The sequence below is a fragment of the Urocitellus parryii genome, chromosome 7 (assembly GCF_045843805.1).
Source record: "Urocitellus parryii isolate mUroPar1 chromosome 7, mUroPar1.hap1, whole genome shotgun sequence".
In the NCBI taxonomy this organism is placed as follows: domain Eukaryota; kingdom Metazoa; phylum Chordata; class Mammalia; order Rodentia; family Sciuridae; genus Urocitellus; species Urocitellus parryii.
Genome location: NC_135537.1, coordinates 96,267,848 through 96,292,261, shown reverse-complemented (window position 1 = coordinate 96,292,261; position 24,414 = coordinate 96,267,848). Strand labels below are relative to the sequence as shown.

Here is a 24,414-nt window from a genome sequence, read left to right as displayed (position 1 = left end):
ATTTTACAGGAATATATTTTTTCTAATGAGTTCTAAGAGTTCTTCATATATGTTTGATACAAGTCTTGATAAATGCTTTACAGTAATTTCCTCCCAGCTTGTGTTTTGTCCATTTCATTCACTTCAAAGTGTATTTTGAATTACAGAGGTTTTAGTTTGATGAATCCCACATTGGCAAATCCTTTTTAGTGCTTTTGTTGTCAAATTTAAGAAATCTTTGCAGAAGCTAAGTTCAACAAAATTTTTTCTCTTATTTTTTTCCTAGAGGTTTTGTAGTTTTGAGTTTAATATTTAAGTCTTTGAGTTAATTCAGGTGTCTAATGCAAGGCATGGAACAATATTTTGCATATAAATATGCAGTAATTTCAGTACCATTTGCTGAAAAAACTTTCCATTCTCTACTTGTGTTTCCATCTTTGTCAATGACTGTTGCCATATATATTGTGTATCTATCTCTGAATTCTTGGCTCTGTTCCAATGTTTTGTCTGCAATCCTGATTACTGTAGCTTTAGAATATTTTTTTTCTTTTTTTTTTCCTCTTCGTATGGTACTAGGGATTGACCTTGCATATGCTAGGCAAGTACTCTACCACTGAGCTACATCCCCAGCCCTAGATTAAGTCTTGAAGCCACGTATTCTAGGTCTGTTGCAATCAGCTTGTCATTTTCTACAAAAGTCTGCAGGGATTTTGATTGGAATAATGTTGACTCTGGTGATTAAACTGGGATGAATGGACACCTTAGTCTTCTGACTCATAAATTAGGTATATCTCTCCATTTAGGTTCTCTTTAATTTCTATCAGCAATATTTTATAGTTTTAATATATACATTTTAGTTTTTGCCACGTTTATGTTTAAATACTTCATATTTTTATTCTATTGTACATGGAAATCTTTAAAATTTCAATTTCTTGGGCTGGGGATGTGGCTCAAGTGGTAGCACGCTCGCCTGGCATGCGTGTGGCCCGGGTTCGATCCTCAGCACCACATACAAACAAAGATGTTGTGTCCGCCGAGAACTAAAAAATAAATATTAAAAATTCTCTCTCTCTCTCTCTCTCTCTCTCTCTCTCTCTCTCCTCTCTCACTCTCTCTTTAAAAAAAATTTCAATTTCTAATTATTCATTGTTAATACATAGAAAATATTATTGCTTTTAGATGTAAATTTTATCTGTCAACCTTACAATAACTTTTTTCTAAATCATACCAGATTGTATCTATATATATTCATGTTATCTGAAAATAAAGAGAATTTTATTTCTTCCTTTCCAATCTGAGTGCATTTTATTTCTTTTTCTTGCCTTAGTATACTAGCTATTTCCTTACTGCACCCCAGTACAATGCTGAATAGATGTAATGAGAGTGGACATCTCTGTTTGGTTTCTGATCTTGGGGAAAAGTATTCAATTATCAACCATTAAGTATGAGGTTAGCTGCATTTTTTCAGAGGTTGTTTTAAGCTCCCTTCTATTCCTAGTTTGTTGTTTGTTTTTCTACATCAATAATCAATGCTGAGGGGCTGGGGTTGATACTCAGTGGTAGAGCACTTGCCTAGCATGTGTGAGGCAATGGGTTCTCAGCACCGCATATAAATAAGTGAATAAAATAAAAGTCAATCAACATCTAAAAAAATTTTTAAATAATAATCAGGGCTGATTTTTTTTACATGTCGATGGGATTTATTGTCACCTACTTGTACATGCACACAAAATAACAATATAATTTGGCCAATATTACTCCCCAACATTTCCCCCCTCTGCTATATTTTTTAAATGCTTGGTTTGTATCTCTTGAGCTAAACACAAAGATTGTGCTTTTAGGTACATCAATGTGGTAAATTTCATTGATTTTAAAATGTTAAATAAATTTTGGATTCTTGACATAAATCCCCATCATCAGTCTAGTTTTTGTCTATGATGTATTTTCCTTTTACATATTGTTGTATTTGACTTAAATTTTTGTTTAGAATTTCTGTACAGATTCATTGGAGATCCCATGAGGGGTATGTGGTTTTCTTTTCTTGTTATATCTTTGTCTTGGTTTGGTGTAGTGATAACACTGGCTTCATAGGAGAAATATTTCCTTGCTTTAATATTCTACAAGGGTTTAGTATTACTAATACTATTAGGAATTAGTAACATTTCTTTCTTACAGGTTTAATTGGATCACCAATAAAGCTATCTGGGTCTCATTTTTTTTTTCTTTGTAGAAAGGTTTTTAACTATACCTTCAATTTCTTTAATAGTCAACAAGGTTTATGGAATTGTTTTTCTTGAGTGAACTTTTGCAATTTGTGGCTTAAATAGAATTTCTTCATTTCATCTAAATTGTCAAGTTAATTAACATAAACTGTTCATAATATCCCCATTATCAGTCTAGTATCTGTGAAATCTGTAGTTATATCCCTTCTCTGATTGCGGATATTGGTAATCTGTGTCTCCTCTTTTATTTCCCTCACTAGATGTTGATCAATTTTATTCATCTTAAAGAACTACCTTTGGGTTTCATTGATTTTCTCTTATTTTCCTTTTTTAAAATTTTACTGACTTATGGTCTTTATTATATCTTTTTTTCTTGCTTATTTGGAGATTAACTTATTTTTCCTTTTCTAGTTTCTCATAGTAGGAACTAAAGTCAATGACTGGAGACTTCTTTTTTAATAAAGCTATCTTGGGCCTGGTAGTGCTATAAATTTTCCAATAACACTTTAGTGACATTGCACAAATGGATATGTTGTTTTCAGTTTTATTCAACTCAAAATATGAATTTCTTCTCTGATTTATTTGACTCAAAAATTATTTAGCAGTGGGGGCTAAGGTTGTAGCTCAGTGGTAAAGTGCTTGCCTCACATGTGTGAGGCACTGGGTTCGATCCCCAGCACCACATAAAAATAAATATACTGTGTTTTTCATTTATATGTATGTGTGTGTGTGTATGTGTGTGTGTGTGTGTGTGTGTGTGTGTGTGTATATATATATATCTTTAAATATATATATTTAGCAGCCTGGCACTTAAGTTTTCAAATATTTGAGAGATTTCCAGATTTTTCCATTATTGATTTCTCATTTTATTGTGTTCAGAGAATAAGCTTTGCCTGACATTGAATACTTTTATATTTACTGATAATTTTTTTAAGATCCAGAATATAGTTTATCTTGGTAAATGTTCCATGTGCACTAAGCTCCTTGGGGGTTTTCTATAAATGTCAATTAATTTCAAATGGATGGATTGATTATGTCATTCACACTTTCTACAACCTTACTTTTATTTTTCGTTTTCTGCCAATTGCTGAGGAGAGGATATTGAAATCTCTAAATGTAATCTATAGGATTCATCATTTTCCTCCTAATTCTATCAATTTTTATACTTCATGTATTTTGAAGGTCTAATATTAAAAGTACAAGCATTTAGGTTTATTATATAATCTTGACTATTCGTTTATCATTAGGAAATAACTTTCTTTGGTCCTGATGATATATTTTGCCCCACAACCTCTTTTGGTTTAATGTAGCTACGCCAGATTTCCTTTGACTAGTGTTTAACATGAGATACCTTTTTCAATCATTTTAATTTTGACTTCTTTGTGTCTTTCTATTTACAGTGTTATTCCCTTAGACATCTATTTGGGTCTTGCTTCTTTAGGCAATATGACAATCTCTGTCTTTAACTGATGTATTTAGATACTTTCCACTTAATAGGATTATTGCTGTGCATAGGTGTAAGCTTAATATAATCTTCTATTTGTTCCTTCTGTTCTTTGTTCTTTTTCTTTTCTTTCTGTCTTCTTTTGCAGAAATACCACTATCGGTATTTTTAGTGATTCCTCTATTGGCTTATTAAGCTATAACTCTGTTTTCTAATCTTAGTGCTTCAGGGTTTAGAATATACATCTTTAATTTGTCACAATCTACCTTCAGATGATACTATATTACTTCACATATTCAATAAGAACGTTACAATAGTTACTACCCTTCTGAGATTTATACTGTTGTCATGTATTTTACTTTACATGTTTTCTAAGTCCCATACTACACTGATATTTGTCTTTAAACAGTCAATGACTTTTTAAAATGTTCAAATAAGAAAAATTATTTTAAATATTTATGCACACAGTCACCATTTTCAGTGTCCTTTACTTCTTTATTCCATTATTTCCATCTGCTGTCTTGGTGCAAGTGTAGGGTGGCAAAGGGTCCCAGGAGCCAAGATAAAGAGGCTTCTACAAGGCAAAAGGGGGAGAAATTGAGCATCAGGTAAGAACAATTACTATTCCTAACTGGATTAAAGACACCAAATATTTTTAAATGCATGACATCATATTGACTCTTAAATAAAAGTTAAAAAGATTTCAAAAGCCCCTTTGGGTATCATTTGATAATGCTAGAATAATACCTTACTATTCTGAAAAGTGTTTAAATGAAGAAAAGGAATCAAATGTTTATCTCCTGCCTTAACTATACAAACCAAAAATCTGTGTAAAGAATAATCAATCATAGCCAGGCGCCGTGGCACACACTTGTAATCCCAGTAGCTTGGGAAGCTGAGGAGGGAAGATTGCAAGTTCAAAGTCAGCCTCAGCAAAAGCGAATTGCTAAGCAACTCAGTGAGACCCTGTATATAAATAAAATACAAAATAGGGCTGGGGATATGGCTCACTAGCCAAGTGCCCCTGAGTTTAATCCCCAGTACCAAAAAAAAAAAAGAAAGAATAATCAATCATAAATTTTTATTTGTATTGGCATCCCAGCCTTTAATTGAAGAAAGAAAAATCCCAGCAACTAAGACCATTGCTATTTTGCAACCTGTAGTATATTAGTAAATCTCACCAAAGTCACTGTTGACTAGTAGTCAACATCAAAGGAGAGGACATGCAGATGTCAATGCAATATTTCCTATTAAGTTTTCATAAGAAACAGAATTGAACCTAAACCTGACTACCAATTTCCAAGAAATATAAAGCAACAGAGAGAGGCTGAGGTTGTTAGCTCAGCACTTGCCTAGAATGCATGGAGCCTGAGGTTCAATCCCCAGCACCACCAAAAAAAAAAAAAAAAGGCAATAGAGAAAACAGGTTAAATTGTTGTACCAAGGGGATGTCATTTATTCACCCAAACTACGATATATCCTAGAAGTCCCACAAACATATTTTTTTCAATTATTGCAAAAAGTTACAACAAAAGGAGAAATCAATAGAGAGTAACTTTTATGAGACTTGTTCTCCCACTGAAAGCAACCAGAAAGTTGGAATACATATATATATATTTGATACCAGGGATTGAACTCAGGAGCACTTGATCACTGAGCCACATCCCCAGTCTTAGCCCCATTTTGTATTTTATTTAGAGACAGGGTCTCACTGAGTTTCTTAGCACCTCACATTTGGCTTTGAACTCATGATCCTCCTGTCTCAGCCTCCCAAGCCACTAGGATTAAGGCATGTGCCACCATGCCCAGTCAAAATATATTTTTAAAGAGCTATTTTTCAGATAGAAAGCCACAAGGGACATGCAACTGTCACCCCTAAGAGCAAGAGAACAAATAGGTGAGCATTCTACCTGGAGGCACCCTCTAGACCTCAGTTTGGGGAAGGGGAACCCAAATGGGGCATAACAGTCTCACTGAGGAGAGAGAGACCAGAGTTCCAGGAGATTAAGCAGCCAAAAATATGTAGAGAAAACTACCAGAAAGATGGGAGCCACAAAGAAAAAGAGTTCCAGAAATCTGCATGGAGGTGGTCTTCAGTTTGGGGCTACATTCTAAGCAGTACCTTCGAGGGCCAAGAACAACTATAAGCTAACCAATCACACAGATGGCACTGAGCTGGGAGAAGTCTGGATTCCATCTAGCCAGAGAGAGTTGACATACAAAAACAGTATGGTCAACAAGATCATGAAGAAGTATTTGATCCAGGCATCATGGCAGATGTCTGTAATCCCAGCAACTCAGAAGGTTGAGGCAGGAGGATCCCAAGTTTGAGGCTGGCAACTTATCAAGGGTCTAAGCAACTTAGTGAGACCCTATCTCAAAAGAAAAAAAAAGTTCACTCAATATCATTAATTATCAGGAAATAAACTCACAAAGACATACCCACTAGAATGGCCCAAGTGCTAGTGAAGATGAAGTCACGTGGAAGTCTCCTAAATTGCTGGTGGAAGTATAAAATGATTGTGGTCATTTTTTAGCATGGCTTGACAGTATCACATAAGATAAAAACATACATTAAATGTAGGAGGCAATTGCACTCCTAGATATGAGTCCACTTATAATGGCATATATATGAAATAGTACTGTAGGAAAAATGAATCTATAGTTTAAAAAAAAAAGTTATCAGTGGTTGCCTGGAACAGGTGGTAAAGGAACTCTCTGGGAAGGATCCCAAGGAAACCCCTTTTCTAGTGAAGAAACTGTTCTATACCTTGATTATGGTAGTTTTTACATGGGTATCTACACTTGTTAAAACTCAGTGTGCTTGCTTTGGCAGCACATATACTAAAATTGGAACAATACAGAAAAAATTAGCATGGTCCCTGAGCAAGGATGACACCCACATTTGTGAAGCATTCCATAGTTTTGTGGAACCAACCCTTCAGCAGATGAATGGATAAAGAAACTGTGGTACATATATGAAATGGAATATTACTTCTAGCATTAAAAGAGAAAAAAATTATGGCATCTGCGGGTGAATGGGAATATCAGGTTAAGGGAAGTAAGCCAATCCCAAAAACCAAAAGCTGTATGTTCTCTCTGAAAGTGGATGCTGACCCATAATGGGAGTGAGGTGGGTGGTAAGGGGCATGGAAAGAATGGAGGAACTTTGACTGGGCAAAGGGGAGGTAGGACAGGTGAGGGGGCACAGGGATAGGAAAGATGGTGGAATGAGATGAACCTCATTACCCGAGGTACATGTAGGACTACACATGTGTTGTGTACAACTAGGAAAAGTTTTGTTCCATTTATATACAATGAATCGAAATGCATTCTTCTATCATGTATAACCAATTAGAACAAATTAAAAAAAAAACTCACTGATATTGGCTATCAAGGAATTACTGTTAAGTTGGGTGATGGCCCGTGGGTTCATTATACTATTCTCTATGCTTTTCTTTAAAGCTTTTCTAATTAAATTTATTTTTTTAACTAGTACATAGAAACAAACATTATAATTATTGAAGTAGGTAACATGACATTTTGATGCATGTATACACTATGTAACGTTTAAATCAGTTAAATATATCTACCTCCTCAAACATCATTTCTCTATGGTAAAACTTTCACAATCTTTTCTTCTAGTATTCTAAAATATACAGTATGTTATGGTTACCTATAGTCCCCTACTATTCTCTCTGCTCTTAATTTGAAAGTTTCCATGATAAAAATACTAAAAATAATTTTTAAATTAAGATATAACTTCAAATATTTAAAGGATTTCTATGTAGAAAAGAATTAAATTTTATAGAGGAAATCATGTGGAGGAAAATTTGGAGTCAATACAAGGATGAACTAGACAACAGAAGAACATATAGTCTTGTAAGAGAGTGACTCATGCTAGGAAATACTGGTGTACAGGCCTCATAACTACTCATCAGGGCCACAGTAAAGAAAGTAACTAGCAATGAGTGAGAAACAGCCTTCCAAGGTTTCTTCTAACACTAAGATTCTACTAAGATTCCATTGATCAATGAATCTGATTGGTGCACATCTCCTAAACACATCAGAGCCTATTACTCTCCAGTCCTATCAGATATCATACTACTTGTTTAAGATTTTACATTGACTTTTTCATAATTTTGCATATATTTGTCAAGTCCTTTTCTTAAGGCTTTCAAAAATCACAATCATGCCTTACACCTGTTAGACTCTTTTAGTCCTCGCACAATGTCCTGTATATACTGGGCCATCAAAATGCCATTTTGAAATCTCCTTTCAAATCAGTCTCACAACATTGTGCCTCTTCTTTGTCACTCACGTCTATGTCTTACCTATCACCGTACAATCACTGACCATACCTGCACCACATTCGTGTCCCCCGACCTAGACCTACAGGAGGGCTCTGTGCATACCTAAAAATATGAATAAAGAAATCCTTCCCATATTGTGAGGCTGTTAACTTTCCAAGTGATGCTGATTCATTCTGATAATCAAATTATGACTGTGGAAGACTGCTTTAATCACTGGAAATATCATTATTCTAACCGCCTGGCTTGTACATACCTCTTACCCAGGTGGCTGCCACCATCATGAACAAACATGGAGCCATCTGAAAAATTATTTGTTTCTCCCCACCACATCTTTTCCACCCTGGTGGTCTTTCCTCCCCAGGTATTCATTGTCTTTATACCACCTTCTGACTGCCTACATGAGAATTAGGGGGTGTGTTGGGGTAAAACCCTTCAAAATGCCAGACACCTTACCAGACAATTTACCTTGTCAAATCATTTAATTCTTATGATTGGAGTAAGCATTATCTACATTTTTCAGATGAGGAAAACTTTTTTTCAAAAGTTTAGTTATTTGCCCAAACTTCTAAATGATAACCTTGGGATTTGAAACCAGATCTACCTGGCTTCAAAATCTATACATTTTACAAGGAAAACAACAACATCATCTTTCTTACACAAGCCTTGAAATAACACAACCTACAGGAAACAACTTCATTTGAGGAGGATTACTGTCACAATGGCCCTAGGACCATCTTATCCTCTAACCTCTAAAAGCTTTCCCATTCCTATAATTAAACTCTAAAAGTCCAATATCAACAAATACCAATGGGGGGGGGAGGTAAGTCCTAAAATTCTTAGATAAGCTTCTAGACAGATTAAATGTCTTGTTTGGATCATGATTTTCTTTAGAAAGCTCAGCCTTAAAGTGATTCTTTCTAAGAAACAGATCTAACCGAATTCCTTTCATTCTTAAAACTTTCTAAGGATCCCCACTATTAATGGTCTAATGCTACTTTGGCTCATGACTTCCTTTAAGATTTACTGGCCTCTCCAACAGGCCCATCCCCCTCCAACTTCACACTTTACAACACCAACTATTCACATTCTCCTGCCCTCCCCAAATATCCTTTTCTTCATGTTTCCTTTTCTCTGAACACATTTCTTCTGACTGCCAGCTTCCCCCACCGTCCTCCACCCCAGCCTGTCTAATCAACAACAAACCACATGTCAGACTCCTGTTTGCCCTTTGCCTGTGCTTCAAACACATCTCAACTACTTTCTGACCTTATTGATCACCCTTCCAACCATAATAAATGCATTTATGGACAATAATGTTCTACCATCAAATCAATACCTCTCTTTCTGCCATTATCTTACTGTGTCTCAAGTGAATGCTGTTATCTCCCTGCCAGAATGAAAGGTTCTGAGGGGAAGAACCAAGTTTTTACAGGTGTGCAAATGTCCAGCCTTGGTAGACAGCAAATCTTCCTCATGTGCTAAACCAAGTAGCCATTAAAGCCACACCCCTATGGCTTTTGTTTCAGTAGCTATCTACTCAAAGGGTCAGAAGTCATTTTCACAAAGACATTTTAAGTTCTTCACTTCATGACCAGAAGCCACTTAAAAACTAATAAATAATCAACATTCTAATTGAAGAAACTATGTCAAACTTACCATCTTATACAAATAAAGCAAGAATGAATATAGCAAGAAAAGTATGTTGTCCAAAAGGGTGGCATATGCTGGCTCTTCCACATTTATCTCTAGTTGGTTTTCTGTATCAGCAGCATCAACAGGAGTGCCTTCTGTTATAAGTAGCTCTAAAATTGAAAGGGGAAATGGCTATTTTATTTTATGCTATAGAATAAGAATTGTCTCTCTTCAGTTTCAATATTCATTGAGTGTTTCACTAAATATATGAGTCACAGTACCTGGAATATGTGGCTCTCCTAAAGACAATTAACACAGAGAAGAAAACTTCAAAATCCTAATTAGAGCTGTCAGACCCTTCAATTATAAAATGAACAATCTCCAATCTACTCTCCACTACTTCCATGGCCATACAACTGCTTCCAGAACAATATTTACTCAAGGAAAAATTTTAAAACCAGAGATATATAGACAGGGTCACATTCAAAAAACATGGATTTAGTGCTGGTGAAACTTTGTGTTTAAAATTTTAGGAAAGCTGAAAGAGAGGGAGTCTTGGTTTGCAGATTTGCAGGTGGAATGAGCCAAGGCTTAACACAGTATCTGGCACCTGGCAGAGATACTCAACAATTATTTTTTGAATGGACAGATGACAGCTATTTAAAAAGAACACAGTAATACCAAGAGAGACTAAAGGGAATTGGGTACAGACCTGCATTGAGGCTCTGTGGATGAGGTAGAATTCCAGTTAGACCTGAGAGCTTGTAGGGGTGGAATTTCAGTATGAGTTACATGAGCCTGGGGTATGTTTAATTAAACAGCAAGAGTCCAACATGCAGTTATTAAGAAGTTGGACCAGTTGCCTCTAAGGTCTTTCTCAAACCTGAGATTCCATTCACTACTATTTTTTAAGCTTTTGCCTAATTTTTTTTTTTTTTTAGTTTTTGATGGAACTTTATTTTATTTATTTGTATGCAGTGCTGAGAATCAAACCCAGTTCCTCACATGTTAGACAAGTGCTCTACCACTGAGCTACAACCCCAGGCCCTCCATTCACTATTGGTCTATGAATTTGACTGCTGGTGAAGTCTGCCCCATTGGCTCAGCATCTCAGCACCTGAGACACATTAAATGACATTTGGGAATATTTTACCTATAAAGGTCATTGACATCATTTTGTGGTGGAACCTAAAAGGCCAGGGAAATAATTCATTCTTAATTTTGTAAGCCAAGTTTTCCCTAATCTTGAAAGTTTTGGAGCATGAAAATAACAAATCTTAATGGTGCATGATTCATTTTCAGAACCTTATGGAGTTAAAGACAGTTCAGAAGTCAGTAGTGTTCATATAGGGATGCAATGTCTTCTGGAAAATGGGAGAACTGATGTTATTCCTTCTAAAATTAACTGAATCCCCCCCTGCTATGAGTTCTCCTACACTCTGTGTGTGCAGATGGTGTGTGGGGGGGTTCAGATCAGTGCTGCCAAGCCCTGCACTGGTGCAGGATAATGGTATAGCTATGCTTACAGACCAGAACCTTTAAAAACACAAAATAAAGTAATTATGGCTTTATAGCACCATACTGGATGGATAAAATAAAACAATTAGTCATCATCTAATTTACTGATAAAATGAGAGTGAGCAACACAAAAGTAGAATGCTGTTGATGCCATTATTGGGGATTTTTTTGAAAAAATGTTTCTCATCTCCCACTGGATGCTGTGCACTATGATGAAGTATTCATAAGTGTCAGTCTAAAATGGATTGCAGTTCTGTACTGTTTCCTGTAAGTATATAGTATAAAGATCTGGACCATTGACTGCATTTGAAAAAGTTTAATTACCATGTCCAGGAAGCAAGTCAAAACAGGACTTGAGCTATATTACATTCCATTTAGAAGAAAAGGGAAAAAAACAGAATTTATGAGACTATGAGCAGTGATTATTCAAGCTAACTTGTACCAGGCCAGACTTTCCTGGAAAGCCTGCTAAACACAGATTGTGCATCCCACCCCCAGAGTTTCTGGTGCTGTTGGTCTGGTTGAAAACTACAGTTTTAGAGCATAAGGCCTTTGAAGAATAATATTTTAGTTGTAATGGTTTACACAAGCTAGACATAGCTAAACATTTGCTTTTAGGTGAGTTACAGTCTCTGACCTATTTTTGATTTCTAGTCATCTTTATTCTTGCTTTTCTCTCACTTAAGAGATTTTTTTTTAAGTCACATGTACCTATATCACTCTCTGCTCTATTTCGTACCTTTGGCAACAAATATCCTTAAAAGCCTTCATTATGATAATGCCTCTACTTTGTAGAGAAAAATTGGCAAGCTTTACCTGGGTCTACTTTCTCAGTATTTGGGATCTGAGACACTTCTGAGACACCCATGTCCTCAGTCACAGGTTGACTCAAGAGGCTGGGCTCTTCAGGATGGTTCACATTAAAATGATGATTCAGGAAGTTAGGCTCTTCATGAAGATTTCTATTAAGATGATTTGTGTTCTCTTTAGGAAAATCATCTTCATGGGGTGGCTGCATCTCTACAAGGGAGAAGAATGCATTGAGCAAGATGGATGACACTATCTACCCCCACTTAAGCCCATTGATCAGCACTCCCCCTCAGCACACAGCTCCAGATACCTCAACACTGCCCTCCATGTCCTGGCATGCGCCCATGAGAACAACTGGGCAAGGATACGGGAGGGTTAATTGTTTTCATCCAATTTAAAGGATGTCTGAACTATACAGTCAAATTTACAAAGAAGCCTTTAATCCAAAGTATTTCATAAACAAATACATTTTTGATAGAGGCTTCAATAACTTACCTTCCCTTGGCAAACCAACATACACCCACATGAATAAATGTGCAGAAGAGAATTCTGGTCCAGAACAAAAATGTGAAATGTCTATTCTGCTCAGAAATAACAGAAACTCTTTCATCTACCAGTGTGCTGGTCTCAACAAGCCAGTATAGAGAAGGGAATTCCATAAGTCTAGCTTGCTTAATGTGCCTTTCAAATATGTTCAAAGTAACCTAGGAGCCAAATGGTGAACCTATCTCCTTCCTGAGCTCAGGACATAGACCAATAGGATCCAGAGCAAAGATTATCTCCTTACAGCTTCATATTCTACCCTGAACATTCACTTGCACTTTGCATTCTTATCCAAAATATATCTGCTTTGATTAAATGTACAACTGTTTTCTTCCCCCAATTATCAGGTAAAATTAGCACTCTTGGGAAGTAAATTTTCCAATGACTTTATGTCCTTCTGGAATTCTTATCATATACTCTCAGTTGAAATATTTCATTTTGAAAAACAATGGATAGAGATGATCAAATATGAAACCAGGAAACAGAAAGCTTTTATCAGGATATTGGCTCATTGTCAGTTTGACAAATACTTAATTGAAAGGCTTCTATGTGTCAAGCACTACATTACAAGGCTTGTCATACTGGTTCCATCCTTGATTAATATGAATGCAAGGACCTTAGAACCCAGTGGAGTAAAACCAGAATAAGTGACCTCTCCCCCAAGAGACTGGAAATAGCATGGTATCCACAAAAGATAAATGCTGGGGAGGGGAATTCAGGCAAGCTATCCATTAAAAGTTATTCTAGGGCTAGGGTTGAGTGGTAGAGCACTTGCCTAGTGCAGGTGAGGCACTGGGTTCGATCCTCAGCACCACATAAAAAGAGATTAAATTCTAAAAAAAAAAGGTTATGCTAGTCACTCCACACCCACATGATCTAGTACAGGTATTTTATGATTTAGAAATTATATTTAATAAAGCCCTTTTATAATTTTAACATAAAATGTGTACTGTTAACCGGTCTACTTTTGTGCATTAGTTTCTCATTTATATCTTTCTCTTTAGCTTTTTATAAAATTTCTTTTTGAACATGCTAACCAATCTCAACTGTCCTAAAGGGAAAAAAGGAATAAGCAATGTCCTTTCATGCTCTAGCACAAAATAATGAATAAAGGAACATATGGGGCTCCTGAGTCAGCCTTCTTTCTCCTTTAGGAACATGGAAACTGAACAGAACTTTACAATACACAAAAACATATGGAAGAACAACTCCTTTTCTCCAGCCCAAGCCACAGGCAGGTATTTACCTTCAGCTTTAGCCCAGATTTCCTCTAGAGGAGGCGCTGTTATCAATGGAGCAGTCTCCTCCACTGTGGAGTGATTGTACCTAACAAAATAGATCAAGTATTGGATATCATCAAGCACTACAGCCTCTTCAAATATGTTACTCTTCTTTATTCCTATGTCTGTATTATCATTCACACAATTATCAAGCATTTGCTCTGCTACACTCAAAATGTGTGACTCAGAGGCACGGAAGACCTTATCTAGAACTGTTTCCACGTTATAAGGCAGGCTCTCCTGCTGTGCTGACTTCAGCTTTAAAGACATTTCTTGCAACATGGCTTCCAGTTCTTGGACATCAAAGTACTTCAGGAAGCGTTGCAAGGACTTTTGTTCTGTAAAGAAACTCCGGATTATGGGCAAGTCTTCCTCCTGATCGCTAAGCTCTGGCTTTAGGGCTATATGTGGACTCTGTGGGAATATATCATCTTCAACTTCTGCAGAAGCAGGACCCTGGCTTTTTGCTTCCATGATATGCCCTATGTCCTCAAGTTCCTCTTTTGAGATTTCTTTTCTAGTAGCCTTTTCTGTAGACCCTAAAGTGTTTAGATGTTCCTTAGGGTTGTCTTTTTCAAGATCGTCAGAATCTTTATCCTGAAATGCTTCACTTATCCCTGAAGTCTGAGTGTTTTCCTTGTCACTTCTGTCAAAGAGTCCCTGGGCTTCCTCATCTGCCAGAGGACTTTCCTCCTTTCCCATTTCCATATAACCTCGTTCCTTGTCCATGATGTCTACCCTTTTGGCTGTGGTTTCAGTTTTCTTAAAAATCTCCCAAATTATACTCATTTCTTGTTTGTTTTCTTTGGTTTCTAGATCAGGATTGATAGTCTCTAAAATTGCTTTCTCAAGAACGTGCTGGTTAACATTCTGAATCCCAGAATGTTTTTCTTTTGACTGTTTTGCACTTACAGCATTTTCATCCTCTAGTAGTTCTTCAGGGGGATAATAATCCTCCTCTACTGCTTCTGGCCTTTTGGTATGGTGACCCAGTACTTCTACCTCGTCAGTTTGCTCTGTTTTTTTTTTTTTTTTATTTCCTGAGTCCCCTGTGTTGCCTTATGCTGAATCAATTCTTCAGCCGAGGACTGCTTTTTACCTTCGTCCTTGGAAAGCCCTATCTTCTCATTTACTTGACTAACTGTAACAATCACATCTCTTTCTTGTTGCCAAGAAAGATTTTTTCCAGGACTGGGGACCTCTTCTTCCAGTTCTCTTAACAAACCAATTCCATCTGGAGAGGAGAATCCAGATTGATTTTCAGTTTTCAGAACTAGTCCCTCTTTAATTTCCTGAGGTTGATGCTCCACTGAGTCTATGTGCAGGGTTGATGTATTTACTGATTGTGGATTGTCCATTCCATCTTTGGATGCATCATTTTGATTATCTCCCAGGAATGTTGTAATACCCAAGGATTCTGGTGGTTTACTCTGTTCTTGGGTGATCAGAATCTCAAAGCTATCTTCCAAAATCTTCTCTCCAGGTGAAGAGAGTTCTTCATTCACTTCTTTTGAGTCTTTTGAGGTATGGATAACTGCTGCTTTTAGGTCATCCTCTTTGTTTTCAAAGGCTGATTTTAAAGTATCCTTGCTCTTTTCAACAGCTGGTAGTGAGCTGAGCTTATTGCTTTGAGGAGAAGTATATGCAATCATCCCTTCTACCTTCTCATCCTCTAATTCTGAAATATCTTGCATCAGGTGCTTCTTAGGCTCCTGAACATGTTTCTTTTCCTCTAATATGAAGTTCAATGTCCACTTTTGACTCTTCATCATTATCTGTCTTAGAGGTTTCCACAAATAGACCATATTCTGCACTTTCAGGATAAATATAATCTGTTGCTGCTTGTGGTTTCTTCTGTTTTTTATCTGGGACTAAAGCTTCCTCATCTTCATTTTCTTCTTCTGAATAAGAATTCTCCAAATCCATCATATCTGTTTTCTTGTCACCACCTGTGCCAATAAATAAAGTATCCTCCAAGGTTGTCAGTATATTTTTATCATCATCTTTGATGCCTGGGGGCAGAGTTACCTCAACCTTATCTTCTTCATTTGAATTCTGCTCTTTACCTATTGAATCTTTCTCCACTCCAAACTCCACTGTGAATTTCATGTCTTCTTCATTTATAAAGGTTAGTAATGGGAGCTCCCCAAAGCTTTCCTCATTCTCCTCTTCTTCCTTATCCAATGCATAATAATCAGCATCCAATTCCTCGTCATCAAAATCATCTTCTAATGAAGTCACCAGTCTGGGCATCTCATCATCAGACACAAGTGCATCAGCAGTAGAGCCAAATTTGGTTTTCAAGTCTAATGTCATTTCTTTTTTCAAAAGTTTATAAGCATCAGTCTTCTCCTGTTCGTTTGAGACCTGAGAAATGTTGCTGGTTTTGTTTTTTTCACTTTCTGGCACTTTCAATTTATCTGGTAGTATTTCTTCAAAAAGTTCAAATGAAGTTTGTTCACCCTGAGCATTATCTGTTTGACTATCTGCATGAGGATGGTTCTTCTGAGCCAAAAATTGTTCCTCAAGATCCACAGTGTTTTCTGAGAATGCACTTTCAATTTGTTGTGAGTTCGCTACTACTGGTTTAGGTTCAGGTTCAACATCCTGGGAGACTTCAGGAAATTGTTCCACTTTTTCTATAGCTTTCTCAGAATCTTCATTTGCAGAATCATACAATTCCAAAAATCCTAGAAGTTCTTCTATGTTATAATTATCAAAATCATCTATTCCAACATCAAAACACACAAAATCTGTCTCCTGTAAGGAAAAGAAAACCATTAGTGTGTCAATAACAAAGTGTCACAAAAGCAAACTCATCCACGCTCCCAAATTCAGGATTGGTTCTAAAGAATCTTTGGGGTCAACCAGATTACCCTCCTCCAACCCCCATTGGCTAACTCCATCTACGGCTGAGTAAATCTGTCTTTTTCTAGACTACAGTGTTAGAAAGTCTATTATTTCTTTCTTTCTTTCTTTCTTTCTTTTTTTTAACATGGGTCATATTCTTTAAAAAGCATCATGAGTAAAAATGGTGACAATTTGGTCTCCAACTGCATGACTCTTGGGTCTCTCTCAATTTGCTCTGAACGTAAGTAGGGAAAGGCAAGGTATCACTTATAGGATCCTCCAGCTCTTAATATCTACACCTATGTTTAAGAAATTTAACTCTTAATCATTTGCTCAGGAGAATCTGGAAGATCCTGCAGCATTGAGAAAGATGAATCAGTTTTAAAGTATCTTCTGAGATACAAGTACATTTGATGGAATGAAGAATGATATTAAGGAGGCTCCTCACATTATTATTACCACAAGAACAAACTGAAAACAAGATTCAACAAGGTATACACCTTTCTCTTCATCAGGGTTTCACAGTCACTAAGATCTCTCTCAGGACTATCTATATATTTATCTAGTCTTCCTTCTTGCCACTAGTAAGCAAATTGATATAAAAGGAGCCATAGTATGAATGGAAATTTTTAAAAAAAATTTCCATCTCCTAATTAAACCTTCATATTATTCTGCGGGGGTTCCGGGGGTGGGGGAGGCAGTTCAATGTAGTAGGGATGAGTGATTTCCTCTCCTCATCACATGCATTTCTAAGCCATGAGGGATGCATGTAATGGGAAATATAATGAGAAGGCAGAGTTCAAAACAAATGAGTTCTCTGTAATCAGTGAACTGCTGTCACAGCTTAAATCCTAAGAACTCTCTTTACCAACAATGAAGTCCAACAAGCAACAGAAGTGATTTTATGGCCCCTGAGATTATGAAGAAATTTGAGGAACAGCAACAACAAACAGGATGACTTTATCCATTCAGCCCATCTAATCTAAGAACTGTCCTAGCCTAGCAGCTTGCATATTCTACAGCCACTACAAAGAGCTGCCCAAAGATGTTTCAGTGTTGGTGGGCATCAATTACTATGCAATTTAAAACTCTAGAAAATAATCAGCTGAAGTGAGAATTCTAGAACACGAAATCCTTTCAGTCACAAAATCAATTTAAGTCAGAGCACCATACAGGAATGTTGTATAAAGGAAGCAGTTGGGGCCTTAAAAGATCTGAGACTGAACATCACCTGAAATGCTCAGGTCCCCTTTTCCAAATCTATAACATGACTATGATCCCATATATGACTAAGAATAAGAAAACCTTTGTAAGTACATATTTCTAGCCTAGTATAAAAGTTAGAGTTTATTAATTTAACCTAAATATACTTAAAATGTCTAATAACTGTCCAATGAGTTTTGCCTGTAAAATGAAATTATTTACCTCTTAAATTTAATAGCCAAGTACAAATATATTAAATTATTTATTTTTCACATATAAAACAGAAGAGAAAAGCCCTATAGTTGAGTAAACAGCCTTCTACAAGAATATCTGTTTCAATATATTAGACAACTGTCAGATTATAATATAATCACCCTTGAATACCTTTCAAACTTTTTTTTTTTTTACAGGTAGTCTGATTTCAAATGAAAATCTGATACACAAATGTTAGATTGCCCCCCAAACACATTATAAAACTTTCAGAAGCAGTTAACTGAATATAACTAATGGATTTATAAGCCAGTTTACAATTGAGAACAAAAAAGAAATCCATAACTTACATCTGTTGGAATTTGTAGCTCTTCTTTAGTATATTCACGAACTACCTTGATGAAATCTTTTGGAAAGTATCCAAAAATACGGCCAACCTATAGTGCAAAAGAGACAAATATCAAATAAATTCTGTACAAGGAATATACATAAGAGATTTATCAGAAGTGGCAGGAAATATACACATAATAGATAGGTATATGGTATAACCAAGAAAGAAAGTTGCTATAACAATTACACTGAGATTATTATTCCAAATAAAAATTAAGTACAGAACTGTTAAAACATTTCCAACCACTGAAGTTTTTTTTTTTTTTTTTTTTTTTTACATTTAGCTTAATTCTCAACACAGAGCATATAAAGTTAAGACTTCTGAAGTAAATAAAAGATCTGCATAGGAGATTATTGTATATTATATGGTTAAAACTATGTAAATCAAAGCTGGTTATAAATGCAATTCCAAATAACCTTTAGCAAGAATTTACCTGTACATTTTGTAGCATTGCTCATAAACCAATATTTATGTCTTTCTTAACCAATACACAACGGTCATAAAAATTAATAAGTAAAAACAATACAAAATCTCTAAAATGTATTACCACTATAGCAAATGTATTGATAGTATATGCTTTCCTAGCTTTTTCCAAATCTACTTTTACAAGTACTTGGGGAGAAAATAAAATTACAATATAATGCATATGAAACCACATATCAAGCTTCAGTTTCACCCCAAATAAATCCTCTGCAGAAAAGAACCCCATTTATTTTCAGCACCAACAGCTAAATTATATGAAGCTACATAAAGTGTACAAAAGGTATATAAAGTTCCCCTTGAGAAAGACACTCTTATTACTAACTACTGACTAAAAGGAACAGAAGATTCTTGCCAATAATTAAAGGAAACTGATAGGCAAATCAAATGCCCAAAAAAGAAAATTTAAAAAGACATCTTATCACTACCTCTAAAATATTCCATTCATGAATGTTCTTGTTACATCTAGAAACCATCTGAGAGCCAGAATTAGTGGTAGAATACTGCCATGAAGATTAGATAAAACGGAGCAATTAAAAGCTTCATCACTGCAGATAAAGTCTGAGACTCTAGAAAACCAACAACATTGCAGAATGAAAACTAAAAACTCGAAATGAGAATCATTTTGAAAACTAAAGAGTTTTTAATTTCTTAAGTATACCACTCATGACATGAGAGGAGAGTCTGAGGGGAAATACACTTTTCCATTGTGATGAAAATTCTATTAAGGTTAAATTTGGAAAAGGGAAATAAACCAGAGATGTATGGTGAAAGGAAACACATTTATCTCTTCTTAATCTGTGTCAGTTGAGACCATAGATTATATAAAGCTCCATAATTACACACTGGGTGGTATCCCATTTGTTGTGATATTAAAAAAATATGATGCAGAATCATGGAGGCTCATGACTGGAAATAATTTTTGTATCTAATTTTGCTTCCATACATCATCCCTGCCAAGGTGCTGTTGATTTGATTTGTGGGTGGGGAGCAAAGAACTGCCACAAGAGAACAAATTCTGCATAAGCTACTATCAGAACAAATGCACTTAAGTGCCACTGCCCTGAAAGGAAATATTCAAAAGGAAGATGGATTAGACAGGGGTCCTTTCCTAACTGAGCTTTTCACTTTAGAGGGAGCTAAGATAAAACACAACCTGACTGAAGGCAAAGAAGACAAATGAGTGCCACAGGAGCAATGCAAACAAAGTGCCACCCAAACACTCATCAGTCGGCAAAGATCCTTTCTGGTCAGGTGCTGAAAGCAGGGCTCCTCAGGAAGACAGGATGAGTGCTGCCACCCAGAATCGCAAGAGTCCTAGGGATGAACATAGTTAACAGGCTACAATGTGACAGGAGAAAATGTAAATCAAACCCATTTATCCAAAAGCTCAAAGAAGGGGAGAAAGATGACTACTACATGAAAAATGCCACTTAGGTAAATGGAAAAACAGTTCCAAGTTTAAAGGTTACCAATCCTATTTGGTATACTTGAAAGAAACAATAGATGGTTCTTTATATGGAGTACTGCAAGTGGGACTCTGTCTAAATATAAAGTTTGTACCTAGAGGCACCATGTTTCAAGATCATTCCCTAAGAATCAGAAATGGCAGCAAAATGAAACTAGTTTTCCCATAGGGATTACTCTTATTTTCTGCTGTGTGGTGTTTTATTTAGGGTGAGAACTTTCAAGGATGCAACCCGGAATGTCTCTAAACTGGAACATTCCTACAGTCATCAAAGACCCTTGCTACTATTTTAAGTAAACAATCCGCATAGGAAATGGATGACCCAGAAGTTGCAAAAAAGAAAAAAAAGGGGGGAAAAAGTACATAATGAACATAATATTCTGCTTTTTTAGAGTAAAAACAGCACAAATGATTAGGTAAAATACACAAAAAATCAACTTTAAATATGCATGCCTGAGTTACTATCTCAGACTTAATTTACAGGATTAACTCTAATGTCCATGAATCCTTCCCTTTCGAAGCAGCAAAGCTAAGAATTGTCAGGTTTTCACCATGACAACCTTTATGATGTGTAGAGCCTTCTGGAACTTGATGTGAGGGGTAGCAACCACAACCAGTTCAGTTCTGTTTCAGAAAGTCTCCTGACATTCTATGCTGTGCCAGGCCTAAGGCATGTTAGGAGCACAGGGCCTGGCAAAGAGGTCAGGTTAACTCTACAAAGACCCCAAGAAATCAGTCATTTAAATCTACACTGCTAAAAAACCCATCAAAAGTAAGAATATAACACCTGTCAAACGTTTACTTACACTTCCGGCCCAAAGTTCTCATGATACCTCTGCAAGTTTATAGTAGACATATACATGGTCACCTTTTTTAAAATTCACAAAACGACAATCTGGTCCTATGAAATCTTCAAGAGCTTCACCTCGATACATTAACACTGTATATAAACATTGAAAAAAGAAAAACAAACATCAGGATTTGATTTTTCACAGTCCATATTGACTAATCAGGAAATATGAATCCCACTATGAACAAAAATCAAGTTTTTCCAGTACTCTCTGGAATCACTTTTAATTCACCTGCTCAAAGTATCTAACATCCTTAGAGATTTTATTGCTATAAAATACAATATTCCCTGCAATTAAACAAGGGAAAAGGAAGCTTCTCTATTTTTCTCTGTGCTGAGAAATAAAAAGCAAAGTGGCTACCACCAACCATGGCTGGTTTCAGTTGGTTCTTGCAGGCCTCAATTTTTTTCTGTTTCATAATCATAAAAAGCTTCATTTTGCAAATATGTAAATCCAAATGTAGATACGGACAGGCTTAAGTATGGCTTCATGCAGAGGTAATAGGGAAGAGGTTAGAATATCCAGGAACCCCCAAGGGGTTAATTAACTTGAACTAACCGCTAAAAGACATTACCTTTAAGTGGCTGCAAGTGGTACCATGCAGCCATAAACACTGTCAATTTCATTTGTAGCAGAGTTGCTGTCTCTGTGTTCAGGATCTGGGTAAATTACCAGGAAATGTATTTTCTCTGAGCAAATATTGTTGACTATATCCAACATTAAGATTGTTTCAAAACATCCTCATTCGTATTTTTTTTTTAATAAACAAAATCAAAAGTGGGTATCCTATCTGACAAGGAACAAGTTTAACCACGAGAAAAGGTCAGGCAATACCTTCATGCTTAAAATGCAGGACTAGAATCACAATTGATCTAGAAACTGGTAGAAGCAACATATTTCTTTTGGTTGACCAAATACACAGTTTCTGATTTAAGATGAAATGGACAATAGATGTATGTAAAAAGCACAAAGAAATGGAAATAACACTTTTTCTAAAAGCCAATTAGCAGTAAAATACACAAGAATGTGTGTTTTATAAAAAATATATGTCTGAGGAACAAACACAGATTTGGAGAGGGTGACTTGTTTTTTTGAAGCTAAAATAGGACTATTTTCAGAACTGTCAGCATCCTAATTCATATATAATTAAGAGGCCAAGTTGAAGGTGAGAGACACTTTAAGGTGGGGAATTCTCATCACAAGTGGAAATGGCAATGTTTCTCTTGTTCCCCCTTAGGTCATAGAGCATTTACAAATCAGTAATATATCAGGTGACAACATAATGCATACTATGGAGCACCTATTTAGTTCTTTTTTTTTTGGAGCACTTATTTGGAAGGCACACAAGGACACCTGACATACACACCTCACTACTTCCTACAACACAACACAGACCCACCTGTTGTGTTTGGTCACATCTGTTTGGACACAGGCCATTTCTCAAGTTATGTTACCCCACTGAACCTTACCAACACCATGTCTTAGTACTGAGGAAGCATCAGTGATGAGATTGTCCAGGTAGCCCATGTAGGATAGCGCTCGATAGCAAACAATAGCAAAACTGAAAGGAAATATCGTGGCAGCTGCTTTGCTTCTCTGAGTGTTTATTTACTCCAGCCTTAGGGTTACCTCTAGGAACTGCTTAACATATATTGGAGACATCTTTTTTCTTTATTGGAGTGGAACAAACAATTCAAATTATAAAATTTGTTTTTGGTAACACCAATTTAGGCATAAAGAGCTCAATGGTAAACTTATTGGCTTTTTTAGCATGAATATTTTAAAATATGTACTGCTTACAATTTATGGACAACACGGTCATCAAGTTGCAAGGTTACTAGAAACCAAGCGGGAGGCCATAAGAAGTATTCTGGGCCAGTAAATATATAGAGGAAAGAGGTTCTAACCACACTAGCGACTGAATCTAAAACTGAATTGGCTTATAAAAATCTTGGAGTATTTATTATTGTTATTGCATCAAAACTCTTCATCTGAATCTGAATGGCTACATCCTCCCCACCCCCCACCTCCAATCCAGGACTGGGAAGCAATTCTGTCCGCTTCCTGCGCACAGAAGAGGCTGCAGTTCCCAGGTGGCTGGTGCAGATCCTTGGCCTCTTTCAAAAGCAAAAGATTATTGGCCCACCTGCTACCCTACCTCAAATATGAAGGGAGGCTTCTATGCACAGAAATGATAGGATTGAAGCAGAGTCGGGGCTGAGACCTTGGAACACATTGCGTGCCTGGACTCAGTGCTCTTCCCAAGCCTAAACTCTAGTCCCTGTTAAAAGGCAAAACCAGCCCAATCCCCAGTGCAGCAAAAGGATGAAGGGGCCAGTGAGCCTTTCCCAAGGAGCCCCACCATCAACCTGCCGCTGGGATTAGGGCCACTGAGCCCTGGAGAGCATCTGCCCTTATACCGCACCAGCCCAGGTCCCTGTGGGGCAGAAAAGAGCTCTGCTACAGCATGGGGAGCCCTGGGCTCACGGCGCACAACCCCATCACCCACTGAGATCCTAGGCAAATCCTGGAAGGGAAGAAACTGAGAGCTGTCCATGAGGACTCCTGTTTCCCAACCCCGGCCTCAGTCAGTAGAGAAAAATAAAATGCTGGCAACTAGTGGGAGTCGAAGCCCCCCCCCCAACCTGAGCGGGCTGGCTGGGGCGCCAGCAGAGTTGGAGGGGACACAGGCAGAGTCCCAAGGCTCTGTCACTCCTGCGCCCCACCCATCATCCTGCAACCCCCTAGCCCAGCCCGCGGGGCTGGGGACCAGGGGATCCGAGCCATGCGGCCCCAAAGAGCCACCGCGGAGACCCCGGGCTGCCTGCCCACCTGCGCACTCACTGCTGCATTCCTCATCTGCACAGAGTTTGTGCTTCCACAAGCGCTGGCCAGTGATCAGGTCCGGTTGGCCCGGCACTCGCCAGGCTGGCCACAGCACGAACAGACAGAAGAGCACCATGAACAGCCAGAAGAGCAGCAGTGGCGCCACAACCATGTTGTGGTCACCTCGGGGAGCCGGTGACCCAGTGGAGTAGGCTGCAGCGGGCGGCGCTGGAGGCGGGGCTCAGGGGGCGGGTGGGTAGCAAAGCGCGGAGGGGTGGCGCCAGGGAAGGCTTAAGCCTTTCCCGGGTGACACGTCAGCAGGGATATCTGGGGGTCGATCCACAGACTCTACTGGAGAACTGCACGGAGCTGGAGCTCCGTCCTTCTCTAGTTG

General features: G+C 37.3%; 1 non-coding gene and 1 pseudogene across 1 annotated transcript; one reads left to right on the top strand and one right to left on the bottom strand.

Moving 5' to 3' along the window:
• Window positions 1–6,465: 6,465 nt before the first annotated feature.
• LOC144256306 (U6 spliceosomal RNA) lies at window positions 6,466–6,572 on the top strand. Its single transcript, XR_013344078.1, has one exon. It is a non-coding gene; the product is annotated as a U6 spliceosomal RNA (small nuclear RNA).
• A 4,540-nt stretch (window positions 6,573–11,112) lies between these two features.
• LOC144256065 (transport and Golgi organization protein 1 homolog) lies at window positions 11,113–24,192 on the bottom strand (annotated as a pseudogene).
• Between the last annotated feature and the right edge of the window lie 222 nt (window positions 24,193–24,414).